The 17,572-nt window shown below is 38.2% G+C and overlaps 1 long non-coding RNA gene across 2 annotated transcripts in view; it reads left to right on the forward strand.

Annotated features, from left to right (window-relative positions):
- LOC309863971 overlaps positions 1-16,720 on the forward strand; it is a 76,017-nt gene extending 59,297 nt beyond the window's left edge. For both annotated transcript variants that reach the window (XR_014311320.1, XR_014311321.1), the window contains exon 2: positions 16,425-16,720. This is a non-coding gene — a long non-coding RNA (uncharacterized lncRNA). The remainder of the gene's footprint in view (positions 1-16,424) is intronic.
- The last annotated feature ends 852 nt before the right edge of the window (positions 16,721-17,572 follow it).

Below are 17,572 nucleotides of genomic sequence, written 5' to 3' on the forward strand. Positions count from 1 at the left end.
TCCTGAACTAGATTCATTCTTATAAAGCCTGTCTACATTGTGAACTTCTGGATTCAGCTTTTTTGCCCTCCCTCTCAATCCCGTATATTGTTCCCATGCCCTCATCAGTAGCAACTTGAGTTTCAGACGTTTCCCACCAGCCTACTGTACATGCAATGCTGTTCTTTCTATCACTATTGTGAAGAGTCTCCCTCAGATCTCCCATCCTTTTGAGTCAATCTCAGAAACTGTTATGTATTCTAGTCTTCATAGTTTATAATGTATAGTCTTAATAACTGATAGCCCTCAGGGAAACAGTGAGATTTACCTGTTAGTGTCAGGGCAAAAGGACTTCTTCCCAGGCATAGGGAATTCAGGGCTCCTCGCTCTTCTTAGTGACCACTGTAACTGGGGCGTCTTCACTCCTTGAAACTGAGATTCAGGAGGTAGAGAGGATTTTCCAAAAAAGAGGATCTTTCTCAAAGAGAGGCACAGAAGAGAGAAGTAGCATGCCATAAAAACATTCGGTTATGGCTGAAGGGTGATACTAATTTCATTAGTGGTAGGATATTACAATCAAGGGCACCAATCCGGAAGAATCCTGTGGCCCCCTATAGAGAAGTTTGGATTTTAACTAGAGGGATCCAGTGACATTTTAAGTGATCAAATAACTTGATTATATTTATATATACTGAAGATCTAGTGAGAGATAATGAAATAAAGGAGATTGAACACTGAGTGTGGATGGTGTGAAATGGGAGGAAATTGATTAGAAGGATAATGCAGAATCCATGTTTGGACAGAGTGTTATAGATAAAAATCTTGACAGGAGGCTTGAGAAATGAATTGACAAGAGACAAAAACCCAACTCAAAGTTGCCTAGGCCAAAAAAATATTTCACTGGTTCATGGAAATTAATAGTTTTTGTGTCCCCATGAGTGATTACTGTGACCTATATATGATCATTCCATAATATTACATGTACTTTCTTAGGACTCAGAAAGTTGTCTCAACTTATAAATTTAAAATTATACAAATTTATAAATGTTACAGACTTCTATTATTCAAGATTAGAAATTATATAATCCTCACCTTCTATATATTAATACTTATGGTTACTCCCTTAATTTGATTTAGGGGCAGATGGATATGTGTTAAAAGACTCCCACTGCTCTGGTGCTATTGCTCTTCTGTTTCACCTTGTTTTTGCTTGGTATATTTTGATATTGTTATTCAACTTGCAATATTTCAGCAGTTTTAGATTTCATCAAACAGAAAAGAAAGAAAAATCATAAAAAAGAGTTTTTTCCTTTATTTCTCTTCATTAGCAGTTCTGCATCCTAAAGGCAACCCATGTTTAATCATTTCTTTTTGTTTTGTTTTGGTTTTTGTTTCTTAAACCAGTCTTCTTTCCAATTTGCAAATGCCTCAAGCTTGTTCTTGCTCCAAATCTCTGTGTTTGTTATCCCTCTGGCTGGAACTCAGATCTCCTGTTGGCTGCCTCTTGATTTTAGTGTTACTCATTTCTTTAAATATGCTTCTTTGGACCACTCCTTCTGAAACAGTCTTTGCTTCCAACTCCTTTTCTCATTCTCCCGTGCTTTATTTCCCTTATAGAACACGCCATGATCTAAAGTCACCTTGTTTATCTCTTTCTTTACATGGCTACTTGATGTTTATCCCATGAGCCTGTGAGCTTCTAGGGAACACATACCTTGTCTCCTATTGTGATATTGTGGACCCTCAGATCTGGAAGAATAATAGGGACATGATTGGTTCTCCATATAGATTTGTTGAATGAATGAAATGTTTCCTACATTTACCTCTCTAATATGCTAAAGCTGAATGATCATTTTTAGGTTCCATGTTCTGTTCCTCAGGCATCTTCCCATCATTGGATGCTTGTACTGGCTGCTCCTGCTCTTTGGAATACTTTTGTACTAAATATCTATGAGACTCATTCCTGCCCCTTTTCAAGTATTTGCTGAAAGAAGATCCTTTCAATGAGATGTATCTGAGCACCTCTGTTTACTTAAAATTATGGGCCCCTTCCTATACCCTTTTGTTTCAGATTCATTTCACCACATTTGCCTTTCCCTCAGCATTTGTATCATCTTCAAACAACTTAAACAATGTACTTGCTGTGTTATCCTGGATGTCCTCTGTTCCTCCAGATGCACTCCTTACCCTACACTTCTCTGCACCCTAACCACTGACTTGCAAGGATCTGAGCTCTTGGTATCATCACACACTGGCCAAGTTCCTTGACCCAGTTCAGTGCTCCTATAAGGTGACACTCTCCTGTCTCTAGGTTTCTGTAATAGCTTCCTTCATTAATTAGTGTCTGTTTCTCTACTATATCATGGATGCTCCATGATGGCAAGCAGTCTGGTATTCACTGATGGATCTAGTGTGTTTAGAACAGTGCTTGACATATAATAGATGTTCAATGAATGTTTGCTGAATGTTTAATGATTTTTGACACTGGGCTTAGAGAAATAAAGATTTAGCCCATGTATGGTACTCCTACTGTTATTTAATTATGCTCATGGTTGCCTTTATAAATTAAATAGCATGCTTAAAGCTTTATTTTTGTTCTATAAAATTTAGATAATGTCCTTTGATTTCCCACTCTCTAAAGTGAGATCAGAGCTGCTACCATCCCTTCCACCGCTCCTTCCACTGTTTTATCTTTTTATACTTGTAAGTTCAGTAATACATCCCTCTGTTTTAAGCCTTGTATTAGTTTGCTAAGGCTTCTGTAGTAAAATACCACAGGCTTCAGGTGGTGTGGGACAGGTGGGGGGCTTAAACAACATAAATTTATTCTTTCATGGTGCTAGAGGTTAGAAATCCAAGATCAGGGTCTGTGCAGGCTTGGTTTCCTCTGAGGCTTCTCTCCTTGACTTGTTGCTGGTCATCTTCTCAATGTCACATGGTCTTCCTTCTGTTTGTGCATCCTTAGTGTTTGTCTCCTGCATCTGAATCACCTCATCTCATATAACACCTCATATAATCACCTCATATAACAACAGCAGTTATATCGGATTAAGACCCACAGCCAAGTGCCTCATTCTAACTTAATCCTCTCTTTAAAGGCCCTATCTCAAATACAGTCACATTCTGAGGTGTTAGGGGTTAAGGTTTCAACATATGAATGGGGGGGGGGATGCAATTCAGTCTACAATAAGCCCTAATGAACTCCTCTGTATTTTGTGTATACCTTGCATCTAACAGCTTAAGGCCAACACACATTGAATTAGATTATAGATTATGTATTGAATATTTAAATCTATTCAAGGCTTTGTCAAGTTGTGTGTTGGAATTACATTTCTTTTATCTAACCTCTATATTAATGGAAAGGTAATATTTCTAGAGTCAGTAAAAATGGATGATTTTCTCCCATTTCAAAATTGTGCCACATTTTTGTTTGCTTCATATTTGAAATGATTTTCCTTTTTAGTTTTGTGATTTATGTGGCATATGGGATATATTATATTCAAAATGATTTTCTTTTTTTTCTTTTTTTTTTTTTTAAGATTCTTATTTATTTATTTATTTGAGAGAGAGGCAATGAGAGAGAGCATGAGAGGCAAGAAGGTCAGAGGGAGAAGCAGACTCCCCATGGAGCTGGGAGCCCAATGCGGGACCCGATCCCGGGACTCTGGGACCGTGACCTGAGCTGAAGGCGGTTGCTTAACCAACTGAGCCACCCAGGCACCCCCACAAAATGATTTTCTTTTAGCTCCTTGTGAGCACTATCCATTGTTTTCTAGTATCCAAACCTTAAATTCTGGTGGGTTTACCTTTTGCTGTGAATGACTGCTTTCTTTTCTCTCTAGAGCATTAGGGCAGTTTGTTCATCTTTACAGTCCTGAAATTTCTCAGTTCTTTTTTTCAGTCTTCCTTAAGTCCTGTGTCTTTCTTTAGGAAATTTTATTCCATTCTATTCTCTCTTTTTTCTTGCTAGACATATATTGCCTTAATGGATTTTGGCCTTTCCATTTCTTTCAGCTTTCCCTCATATTTTATAGCTCTGTGTTTTCACTTTATATTTTAGTGGATTTTCTTAACCTTATTTTCCAATCTTTGTACTGAATTTTCTATGTTAGTTACAGAAGTTTAAATTTTAAAGAGCCCTTTCATGTATGGCTATATTACTTTTGTAGTTATCTTTTTTAAAAGAAAAATATAATTTATGTTACACTTCTCCAGTAAAATCAAAACCAAATTCCTATTATCACAAAAATCAGTTAATAAACTACTTCCTCCATGTTTTCTTTTCACATTTATTCTTTTTGATAGAAAAATTCAGAAATTTGGGCTGATTTATTCATATTGCTTTAAAAGAGTTTTTTTTTTTTTCAAAAAAAGATTTTGCTTATTTATTTGACAGACAGAAATCACAAGTAGGCAGAGAGAAGCAGGCAGAGGAGAGAGGGGGAAGCAGGCTCCCTGATGAGCAGAGAGCTTGATGCAGGGCTGGATCCCAGGACCCTGAGATCATAACCCAAGCTGAGAGCAGAGGCCTAACCCACTGAGCCACCCAGGCGCTCCTAAAATAGTTTTTTAAAAAAGATTTTATTTATTTATTTGAGTGAGAGAGCATGAGCAGGGGGAGGGGCAGAGAGAGAAGCAGACTCTGAGCTGAGCAGGGAGCCTGATGTGGGGCTTGATCCCAGGACACTGGGATCATGACCTGAGCCGCTGGCAGACACTTAACCAACTGAACCACCCAGGTGCCCCTTCCTTCCTCCCTTCCTCTCTCCGTTCCCCGCCCTTTCTTTCCTTTCCTTCCTTCCTTTCTTTTTCTTTCTTTCTCTTTTCCTTCCTTCCTTTCTTTTTCTTTCTTCTTTCTTTCTCTCTTCCTTTCTCTCTCTTTTCCTTCCATCCTTCTTCCTTCCTTTTCTTTTCTTTTTCTTTTTTTTAAAGGAAAAATATGTAGACATTATTTTCTGAGTACTTGCATATGTAAGTGCCTTTCTGTTGTTTGTACATGTAAATAAGGTGGCTGACTTTAGAATTCTTGGTAAAGGTATTTTTCACTCACAACTCTACAGAAATTAGTATCTTGTTCTTTGGCAATTAGAAACTCCATCTCTTTCTCTCTCTCATAGCTGCCTGCATGCTTATATTATTATTTCTTCATCCTTGAATAAAAAAAAAATCACTGGAATAAATCTATATATTAGTTTTTTAAATGAGCATTACTTTTTAGTGATCTGCTTTATAAATTTGTAGGTATAGGTCATAAGCATAAGAAATTCTTTTATACAGTTGATTATTGCTTTTGTGATATTGATTCTGATCTTACTGAAACACTGACTGTCCATATTTTAAATTATGAACATTTTTCATAATCTATATATTTTTTCCTGATTGCTTTCTTTTTTTTAAGCTTTTATTTATTTATTTTAGAGATTGAACAAGAGAGAGAGAGAGAGAGGGCACATGAACAGGGGCAGAGGAAGAGAGAGAGAAGCAGAATCCCCTGTTGAGTCGGAAACCTCACGTGGGACTCGATCACATCCTGGGATCATGACCTGAGCTGAAGGCCGGTGTGCTTAAATGACTGAGCCACCCAAAATAATCAGAGGCCCCATCTGATTATTTTCATGACATATTTTTCTTTGCATGTTGAAAGATTTTCTCAAGCTTGTAAGTGTTTAAGTCCATTTAGGCTGCTATAACAAAATATAAACTGGATGGTTTATATTTACATTTATGTTTATGAACAACAGAAGTTAGTTTCTCAGATTCTTGAAGGCTGGGAATTCCAAGATCAAGGTAGATCTTGGCAGGTTGGTGTCTGGTGGGAAAGTGCTTCCAAAATGGCCAACCTTTTCTGTAACCTCACATGGCAGAAGGAATGAGCTCTGAGGTATCTTTTATAAGAAAATTAATCCCAATCATAAGGGCTCTTCTCTGCCTCTCTGACTTGATCACCTCCCAAAGGCCCCACCTCCTAATATCATTGCCTTGGGGGTTAGGATTTTAACGTATGAATTTGGGAGGGACATACACATTCAGATCATAGCAGTATATTTATAATCTACAACAGATTATAGGCATACCTTGGAAATGCTTGGTCAGTTCCAGAATACCAAAATAAATGAATATCACAAAAAAGCTAAATAAATTTTTTGGTTTCCCAATACATATTAAAGTTATACTTTACACTATACTGTAGTCTAATGAGTGTAATTTAGCATTATGTTAAAAAGACAATGTGCATATCTTAATTAAAAAAAAACATTTTATTGCTAAAAGATGCTAACCATTATCTTGGCTTTTGGCCAGTCATAATCACTGATCACAGATTAACATAACAAATATAACAACAGTGAAAAAGTTGGAAATATAGTGAGAATTACCAAATGTGACAGAGACACTAAGAGAGCAAATGCTATTGGAAAAATGATGCTGATAGATTTGCTTGATGCAGGTTTGCCACAAACCTTCAATTTGTAAAAAAAAAAAAAAAAAAAAATCCCAGTACCTGCGAAGTACAACATAGCAAAACACAATAGAAGGAGGTATGCCTGTACAGATTATGTGCCTTATTGATTCCAATGTCACCTTAAATTTTATTACATGATAGTTTCCCTATATTCTTTCCTTACAATGATGTCTCAATGTTCATTTCAAGATCTTAGCTTTTCATCTCTTTCATCTTTTGTTTTATGTTTGGTCATTCTTTACTATCATTGTCAGGATGAAACAGATGTTTACTAGAGTAAATGATTTTAAAAAATATGTCCTTTCTCTGCCTTGTGTGTTGTATCTTTCTCTTTTACTCTGCTCCTTTTAGTTTTCAGGCTTCATTGATATTTCTAGCTTGTTCATCTTCCACTGAGAAAAGGTCTGTTCTTTTCTGATATTTGTGTTAGTGTACATGTATGTCTTTGGATTCTAGAACTGGTCTAATAGAAATTGTAGTATTATTCCATGATTTTCTATGCTGTAAAGCTGTGGCTCATCTTCTGTAGGAGTTTTGTGGAAGGACCTGGGCTTTTGGCTGACCAGCATAGATCTCCATCTTTGCAAATATTCTGCTCCAGAGTGTGAAACTATTCTGCTTCTGCTTACAGTTAATCCTGGAGGCAGTTGATTTTGAATTTTTTTTTTTTCTCTCTCTTTAACTTTTTATTTTTTATAAACATATATTTTTATCCCCAGGGGTACAGGTCTGTGAATCACCAGGTTTACACACTTCACAGCACTCACCAAAGCACATACCCTCCCCAATGTCCATAATCCCACCCCCTTCTCCCAAACCCCCTCCCCCCAGCAACCCTCAGTTTGTTTTGTGAGATTAAGAGTCACTTATGGTTTGTCTCCCTCCCAATCCCATCTTGTTTCATTTATTCTTCTCCTACCCACTTAAGCCTCCATGTTGCATCACCACTTCCTCATATCAGGGAGATCATATGATAGTTGTCTTTCTCTGCTTGACTTATTTCGCTAAGCATGATACGCTCTAGTTCCATCCATGTTGTCGCAAATGGCAAGACTTCATTTCTTTTGATGGCTGCATAGTATTCCATTGTGTATATATACCACATCTTCTTGATCCATTCATCTGTGGATGGACATCTAGGTTCTTTCCATAGTTTGGCTATTGTGGACATTGCTGCTATAAACATTCGGGTGCATGTGCCCCTTTGGATCACTACATTTGTATCTTTAGGGTAAATACCCAATAGTGCAATTGCTGGGTCATAGGGCAGTTCTATTTTCAACATTCTGAGGAACCTCCATGCTGTTTTCCAGAGTGGCTGCACCAGCTTGCATTCCCACCAACAGTGTAGGAGGGTTCCCCTTTCTCCACATCCTCGCCAGCATCTGTCATTTCCTGACTTGTTGATTTTAGCCATTCTGACTGGTGTGAGGTGATATCTCATTGTGGTTTTGATTTGTATTTCCCTGATGCCGAGTGATATGGAGCACTTTTTCATGTGTCTTTTGGCCATCTGGATGTCTTCTTTGCAGAAATGTCTGTTCATGTCCTCTGCCCATTTCTTGATTGGATTATTTGTTCTTTGGGTGTTGAGTTTGCTAACTTCTTTATAGATTCTGGACACTAGTCCTTTATCTGATATGTCGTTTGCAAATATCTTCTCCCATTCTGTCAGTTGTGTTTTGATTTTGTTAACTGTTTCCTTTGCTGTGCAAAAGCTTTTGATCTTGATGAAATCCCAATAGTTCATTTTTTCCCTTGCTTCCCTTGCCTTTTGCGTTGTTCCTAGGAAGATGTTGCTGCGGCAGAGGTCGAAGAGGTTGCTGCCTGTGTTCTCCTCAAGGATTTTGATGGATTCCTTTCGCACATTGAGGTCCTTCATCCATTTTGAGTCTATTTTTGTGTGTGGTGTAAGGAAATGGTCCAATTTCATTTTTCTACATGTGGCTGTCCAATTTTCCCAGCACCATTTATTGAAGAGGCTGTCTTTTTTCCATTGGACATTCTTTCCTGCTTTGTCGAAGATGAGTTGACCATAGATTTGAGGGTCTATTTCTGGGCTCCCTATTCTGTTCCATTGATCTATGTGTCTGTTTTTGTGCCAGTACCATGCTGTCTTGATGATGACAGCTTTGTAATAGAGCTTGAAGTCCGGAATTGTGATGCCACCAACGTTGGCTTTCTTTTTCAATATCCCTTTGGCTATTCGAGGTCTTTTCTGGTTCCATATAAATTTTAGCATTATTTGTTCCATTTCTTTGAAAAAGATGGATGGTACTTTGATAAGAATTGCATTAAATGTGTAGATTGCTTTAGGTAGCATAGACATTTTCACAATATTTATTCTTCCAATCCAGGAGCATGGAACATTTTTCCATTTCTTTGTGTCTTCCTCAATTTCTTTCATGAGTACTTTATAGTTTTCTGAGTATAGATTCTGTGTCTCTTTGGTTAGGTTTATTCCTAGGTATCTTATGGTTTTGGATGCAATTGTAAATGGGATTGACTCCTTAATATCTCTTTCTTCTGTCTTGCTGTTGGTGTAGAGAAATGCAACTGATTTCTGTGCATTGATTTTATATCCTGACACTTTACTGAATTCCTGTATAAGTTCTAGCAGTTTTGGAGTGGAGTCTTTTGGGTTTTCCACATATAGTATCATATCATCTGCGAAGAGTGATAATTTGACTTCTTTGCCGATTTCGATGCCTTTAATTTCCTTTTGTTGTCTGATTGCTGAGGCTAGGACCTCTAGTACTATGTTGAATAGCAGTGGTGATAATGGACATCCCTGCCGTGTTCCTGACCTTAGCGGAAAAGCTTTCAGTTTTTCTCCATTGAGAATGATATTTGAGGTGGGTTTTTCATAGATGGCTTTGATGATATTGAGGTATGTGCCCTCTATCCCTACACTTTGAAGAGTTTTGATCAGGAAGGGATGCTGTACTTTGTCAAATGCTTTTTCAGCATCTATTGAGAGCATCATATGGTTCTTGTTCTTTCTTTTATTGATGTGTTGTATCACATTGACTGATTTGCGGATGTTGAACCAACCTTGCAGCCCTGGAATAAATCCCACTTGGTCGTGGTGAATAATCTTTTTAATGTACTGTTGAATCCTATTGGCTAGTATTTTGTTGAGTATTTTCGCATCTGTGTTCATCAAGGATATCGGTCTATAGCTCTCTTTTTTGGTGGGATCCTTGTCTGGTTTTGGGATCAAGGTGATGCTGGCCTCATAAAATGAGTTTGGAAGTTTTCCTTCCATTTCTATTTTTTGGAACAGTTTCAGGAGAATAGGAATTAGTTCTTCTTTAAATGTTTGGTAGAATTCCCCCGGGAAGCCATCTGGCCCTGGGCTTTTGTTTGTTTGGAGATTTTTAATGACTGTTTCAATCTCCTTACTGGTTATGGGTCTGTTCAGGCTTTCTATTTCTTCCTGGTTCAGTTGTGGTAGTTTATATGTTTCTAGGAATGCATCCATTTCTTCCAGATTGTCAAATTTATTGCCGTAGAGTTGCTCATAGTATGTTCTTATAATAGTTTGTATTTCTTTGGTGTTAGTTGTGATCTCTCCTCTTTCACTCATGATTTTATTTATTTGGGTCCTTTCTCTTTTCTTTTTGATAAGTCGGGCCAGGGGTTTATCAATTTTATTAATTCTTTCAAAGAACCAGCTCCTAGTTTCGTTGATTTGTTCTATTGTTTTTTTGGTTTCTATTTCATTGATTTCTGCTCTGATCTTTATGACTTCTCTTCTCCTGCTGGGCTTAGGGTTTCTTTCTTGTTCTCTCTCCAGCTCCTTTAGGTGTAGGGTTAGGTTGTGTATCTGAGACCTTTCTTGTTTCTTGAGAATGGCTTGTACCGCTATATATTTTCCTCTCAGGACTGCCTTTATTGTGTCCCACAGATTTTGAACCGTTGTATTTTCATTATCATTTGTTTCCATGATTTTTTTCAATTCTTCTTTAATTTCCCGGTTGACCCATTCATTCTTTAGAAGGATACTGTTTAGTCTCCATGTATTTGGGTTCTTTCCAAACTTCCTTTTGTGGTTGAGTTCTAGCTTTAGAGCATTGTGGTCTGTAAATATGCAGGGAATGATCCCAATCTTTTGATACCGGTTGAGTCCTGATTTAGGACCGAGGATGTGATCTATTCTGGAGAATGTTCCATGTGCACTAGAGAAGAATGTGTATTCTGTTGCTTTGGGATGAAATGTTCTGAATATATCTGTGATGTCCATCTGGTCCAGTGTGTCGTTTAAGGCCTTTATTTCCTTGCTGATCTTTTGCTTGGATGACCTGTCCATTTCAGTGAGGGGAGTGTTAAAGTCCCCTACTATTATTGTATTGTTGTCGATGTGTTTCTTTGATTTTGTTATTAATTGGTTTATATAGTTGGCTGCTCCCACGTTGGGGGCATAGATATTTAAAATTGTTAAATATTCTTGTTGGACAGACCCTTTGAGTATGATATAGTGTCCTTCCTCATCTCTTATTATAGTCTTTGGCTTAAAATCTAATTGATCTGATATAAGGATTGCCACTCCTGCTTTCTTCTGATGTCCATTAGCATGGTAAATTCTTTTCCACCCCCTCACTTTAAATCTGGAGGTGTCTTCGGGCTTAAAATGAGTTTCTTGGAGGCAACATATAGATGGGTTTTGTTTTTTTATCCATTCTGATACCCTGTGTCTTTTGACAGGGGCATTTAGCCCATTCACATTCAGGGTAACTATTGAGAGATATGAATTTAGTGCCATTGTATTGCCTGTAAGGTGACTGTTATTGTATATGGTCTCTGTTCCTTTCTGATCTACCACTTGTAGGCTCTCTCTTTGCTTAGACGACCCCTTTCAATATTTCCTGTAGAGCTGGTTTGGTATTTGCAAATTCTTTCAGTTGTTGTTTGTCCTGGAAGCTTTTAATCTCTCCTTCTATTTTCAATGATAGCCTAGCTGGATATAGTATTCTGGGCTGCATGTTTTTCTCGTTTAGTGCTCTAAAAATATCATGCCAGCTCTTTCTGGCCTGCCAGGTCTCTGTGGATAAGTCAGCTGCCAATCTAATATTTTTACCATTGTATGTTACAGACTTCTTTTCCCGGGCTGCTTTCAGGATTTTCTCTTTGTCACTGAGACTTGTAAATTTTACTATTAGGTGACAGGGTGTGGGCCTATTCTTATTGATTTTGAGGGGCGTTCTCTGAACCTCCTGAATTTTGATGCTCGTTCCCTTTGCCATATTGGGGAAATTCTCCCCAATAATTCTCTCCAGTATACCTTCTGCTCCCCTCTCTCTTTCTTCTTCTTCTGGAATCCCAATTATTCTAATGTTGTTTCGTCTTATGGTGTCACTTAATTCTCGAATTCTCCCCTCGTGGTCCAGTAGCTGTTTGTCCCTCTTTTGCTCAGCTTCTTTATTCTCTGTCATTTGGTCTTCTATATCACTAATTCTTTCTTCTGCCTCATTTATCCTAGCAGTTAGAGCCTCCATTTTTGATTGCACCTCATTAATAGCTTTTTTGATTTCAACTTGGTTAGATTTTAGTTCTTTTATTTCTCCAGAAAGGGCTTTTATATCTCTCGAGAGGCTTTCTCTAATATCTTCCATGCCTTTTTCAAGCCCGGCTAGAACCTTGAGAATTGTCATTCTAAACTCTAGATCTGACATATTACCGATGTCTGTATTGATTAGGTCCCTAGCCTTTGGTACTGCCTCTTGTTCTTTTTTTTGCGTTGAATTTTTACGTCTTGTCATTTTGTCCAGATAAGAGTAAATGAAGGGGCAAGTAAAATACTAAAAGGGTGGCAACAACCCCAGAAAAATATGCTTTAACTAAATTAGAAGAGATCCAAAATCGTGAGTGGGGAGAAAGGGGATAAAAAGAGGTTCTAAAAGAAAGAAAGAAAAAAAAAAGAAAAGAAAAAAAAATTTTTTTAAAAAAAGAAAACACCTGAGAAAAATGTAAAAAAGAAAAAATATATATATTAGATAAACTAGTAAAAAATCGTTAAAAAAGAAAAAGGTAACAGTTAAAAAAAAAATTTTTTTTACCCGAAGGCGAGAAGAAAAAGAAAAAAAAAAAATGAAAAAGAAAAAATTAAATTAACTGCAAGACTAAAAAAAAATCACAGGAAAAAAGCCATGAGTTCCGTGCTTGGCTTTCTCCTCCTCTGGAATTCTGCTGCTCTCCTTGGTATTGAAACCGCACTCCTTGGTAGGTGAACTTGGTCTCGGCTGGATTTCTTGTTGATCTTCTGGGGGAGGGGCCTGTTGTTGTGATTCTCAAGTGTCTTTGCCCCAGGCGGAATTACACCGCCCTTACCCGGGGCCGGGGTGAGTAATCCGCTCGGGTTTGCTTTCAGGAGCTTTTGTTCCCTGAGCGCTTTCCGTAGAGTTCCGGAGGACGGGAACACAAATGGCGGCCTCCTGGTCTCCGGCCCGGAGGAGCCGAGAGCCCAGGGCCCCACTCCTCAGTGCGCCCTCAGAGAACAGCGCCCAGTTATTCCCGTCTGCCTGACCTCCGGCCGCGCTCCGAGCTCACCGAGCCTGCGATCGGTTCAAGGTAACACCGAGCTGTGAGCTTACTGTCGGCTCTGTTTCTGTAGCCGGCTTTCCTGTTCCAATACCCGCAAGCTCTGCGACACTCAGACACCCCCGATCCTTCTGTGACCCTGCGGGACCTGAGGCCACGCTGACCCCGCGTGGGCTTCGCCCCGGTTTAGCCTCTGGAGCGATGTCCCTCAGCGGAACAGACTTTTAAAAGTCCTGATTTTGTGCGCAGTTGCTCCGCCGCTTCCCGGGAGCCGGCCCCTCCCCCCGGGGTCTATCTTCCCGTCGCTTTGGATTCACTTCTCCGCCGGTCCTACCTTTCAGAAAGCGGTTGTTTTTCTGTTTCCAGAATTGCTGTTCTTCTTCTCTTCGGTCTGCCGATGGATTTTCAGGTGTTTGCAATCTTTAGATAAGCTATCTAGCTGATCTCCGGCTAGCTGAAGCAGTCTCAGCTTGCTACTTCTCCGCCATCTTGACTCCTCCGATTTTGAAATTTTTGAGGCAAATTTTGAAGGTTTCTCCCCATCTCCCTTCAATCCAGGAGATGTAGAAGGGAATCTTTTTTTTTTTTTTTTTTGACTGCTTTCTAGACAGTTTAAGTGTTCCTCAGGAAAAGAAACTGCAAACTTGGTAATGTCTGTAAGCTTTGCTGCAAGGGGACTAGAGCTCTTCCCAGGCCCTCCATCCCTTGTTTCTGGGACTCATCCCTGTTTTCCTTAATGCTACGTTTCTTGTGCAAGTGACTATGGATAAGTTTCCAAGCTCTTATAAGTCTTTGTGTAAGTCCATCAGTAAAATATCACCTCTTCAAGGTGGGACGGATTTAGGGATAAGCTACAACCTAGGAGTAATGAACAATTTATTTATAACTGGGAAAATAACAGGTTGCCTTAAAGGTTTGTTGCGAGAATCAAATGCAATTAGTCCCATGTTGCACTTCATGACTCCCAGGAAATTCTAGCTCTTCTCCACAGTGGATATGGTTAAGGTTTATTTTTATATCATTTTCGTCAACTTCTGTCTGTTCCATCACCACTATTCCTAAAAATCCATATTTAGGATGTCTGTGTGACATGCTGTGGTGTTGCCTGTGTTGTGGATGGATCTCTTCTAAATCTATATGTTCTCTAACTAAGGCTTCAAAAACATTGAAATGTTATTTTGCATTGCATGGCCTCCACGAAGGAAGACAGTATACTCTTCATCCACAACTATCCTGTCCTGTCTATCTCACATCAGTAACTAATCATTTAAGATAGCTGATGACTACACGTTCATTAAATTATATGCAGTCAACCTCAAGGGCAACAGGAGAGATTTGGAATCTAAAATAAACCTGCTCTGATGCAACATGGTAATGTTATATTTTAGTCTTTTTGTTTTCCTTTATTAGCTGAAAATATTTTTATGAATAAATCTTTCTCTTATCAACTATTTAGTTACGCAGTGTTTCCATGGAAAAAGCAGGATCAATGCTTGTTTCTTTCCCTTTACCCATTTTTAAGGTAATGAGTTGGTTCCCTGCCTTCTTCCAAGGATGACCAATTGATTTTTTTTCCAATTGATTTTTTAATATCATTATAAACTCTTGGTTTTAAATATAATTTTATGGGCTTAAATGCACTGTATTTTTTATTTTTATTGATGTCCAAATGGGAAGAGCATACCATGTACCTGGAAATATAGATCCAGAATGGTATAACACCAAGACTTATTCTAGTAAAATTATTGGACTTTAGAGCTAAACAAACAAAAAAATATTTTGGAATCTAAGCCGAAGAACACATGATATGTAAGGAGAGTTTTTAGACTTCATCAGACTTTTCAATAGTAATCTTTTATGCCAGAAGAAAATGGAGTAATGTATTTAAGATATTAAAAAAAGGAAAATGAGAGTTAAGGATTTTATATCCAGGGAAACTTTCAGTTATAAAGGACACATATAAAGGACACACTGTAATTAACATGCAAAAACTAAAAGAATATTGTTTGCATGAGCTTTTTCCAGGGAACCTGTTGGAAATGTTCTGGATGGAAACAAATAGGGAGATGAAAACACTAGGACTAATAATAAACATAAAAGTTACAGTTGCCTTTGGAGATAAGACTAAATTAGGGTATGTAACGGCTTTGATAAGGTTGATAAATTACAACTTTGAAAAATGAGGGTATCAAGTAGGGAAAGCATATGCATGAAAAATGTAATCGGTTCAAATAATCAGAATTGGTTATATTAGTATCATGTTTTTGAGATTGTCATTTATATAATGTGGGACGGAGCAAATAGGAATTGTAGAGTATTCCAGTTCTATCATGTTCTGCGTGCGTCCGCAAGGTACAGATTCTTAGTGTAGAAGGAAGAAAATACAGAAGAAATATGGGACAAGTAAGGAGAGTCTCTGTTAAAATTCATTTGAACAGGAAATATCAGTATGAACGTATAGGCCATCTTAAAAAAACAAACAAACAAAAACAAACAGAAACCCCTCTCGCTCTGCCTCTTCCTCCACTCTCCCCCCGTCTACCTACCTCTGTCTTAGCTCTGTCCTCTGAAAAGGCCCATATAAAAATGTTTGGGCCAATAAAATCGAGTGTCCCTAGTGCCAAGATTGTTGTCTTGAAATATTGCTTCCCATGAAATTGTCTGAATCTAGGTTGGGATGAGAAATAAAGAAGATGAGCCTGGAACATCCTGTCATAACAAACAGCAAGCAAGCTACCGCAGACACTGAGTTCATGTTGAAATGACTCCGTTGCAGTTGAGCAGACCCCCATAGGCCAAAGCTGGACCAATATACTTACAGTGTTTCCAATATGTTATTTCCTAATAAAATACAGCAAAGTATATACACCCACCCGCCTACCCTTGAATTCTCCTGTTAACATTGGGCTGTACTGGCTTTAACACATAACTATCCAGCTATCCATCCCTCCATCCATACATTAGTCTGTTTCGTATTTTGGATGCATTTCAAAGTATATGGGATCCATTAGTACCCTGACTCTTACATACATCAGCCTGAAAATATCCACTTTTAAAATGTAAAACTGGGAATGAAACACAAAAGTGCCCCTAGAAAAGGTCTGAAAACACTGTGGTAGCAATGAAAAAGGAAATCTAACAAAGGTAGAGGTTAAAGGCAGCTGGAAACAAATTTTTTAACTTTGACAGTTTTGCCTGGCCCCTCATGGGTGGATTTTTTTCCCTTCCCCAATCTAAGACATTTATCTTCATATGCACATTACTTTCTCTCTATTACCTCTAACTTTATTGCTATTGGATCCTTTCCATAACCGAGGAGGAAATTTTCAATATTTCATTTTTATCAAGGGTAAAGTAGCTGCTCTTATATTAGGCTTTGAGATTATAACAATAGAAGTAAAAATAATCAGCAAGATATTCACTGAAACCCATTATGTTCACATAGGTATTTAGAAGTCATCAACGTGGTCTTCCTTGTTTCAGAAGTTCAGCACCGCTTGGAGCTTCCTCCACTGATTGTGCCATTGCTCTTTTACATAAGGAACTTGGAGCATGCTGCTACCCTTGCCTGGAAAGCCCCCTCTCTCAGAATGCCCTTCGGCCTGCTGACTACCGCTGCGAGTATATATATTTATACACAGCTATGTGTATGTCAGTTATATACATTATGCATTTTGTATATATACATAAAATGTTCTCTCTCTATTCTGTTTAATATTAAACACATACATATTTTAAAAATATTTTCTTTTATTTTTTATTATTTATTTTCTTTTATTTTATTATTTGAGAGAGAGAGAGAACGAGTGGGGCAAGGAGTAGAGGGAGGGGGAGAAACAGACACCCCACTGAGCAGGATGCCCCATGTGGGGCTCGACCCAGGACCCTGGGTTTATAACCTGAGCCAAAAGTAGATGCTTAACCAACTGAGCAACCCAGGTGCCCCTATGCACACACATATATATATATACACATATATACTCATCATGTGTATCGACTGTCAATCTACCTAAGCCATTTTCCACAGCAGCCACAGCTGAAGGGTGATAGCACTGAACTATTCCTTATGTATCTTCTTGTTTTTGCTGTTGTTTGCGCAAGTATATAGAGTGATGCCTTTTCAATAATTCAATATAAAGCCATGGAACTATTGAGACACTAGCCTACTATGTGTTATTATAAAGTAATATAAATTAACTGCAATTTAGGGGATGATTTTACTTTATTATTACATAACTATATATATGTTATTTTAATTTTTTAATTAACATATAATGTATTATTTGTTTCAGGGGTACAGGTCTGATTCATGAATCTTAAACAATTCACGGCACTCACCATAGCACATACCCTCCCCAGGTCCATCACCCAGCCACCCCATCCCTCCCACACCCCTCTACTCCAGCAAGCCTTACTTTGTTTCCTAAGATTAAGAGTCTCTTATGGTTTGTCTCCCTCTCTGGTTTCATCTTTTTTCATTTTTTCCTCTCATCCTCCATGATCCTCTGCCTTGTTTCTCAAATTCCACATATCAGTGAGATCATATGATAAGTATCTTTCTCTGATTGACTTACTTCGCTTAGCATAATACTC

This window comes from Mustela nivalis (genome assembly GCF_964662115.1).
Source record: "Mustela nivalis genome assembly, chromosome: 4".
NCBI lineage: Eukaryota > Metazoa > Chordata > Mammalia > Carnivora > Mustelidae > Mustela > Mustela nivalis.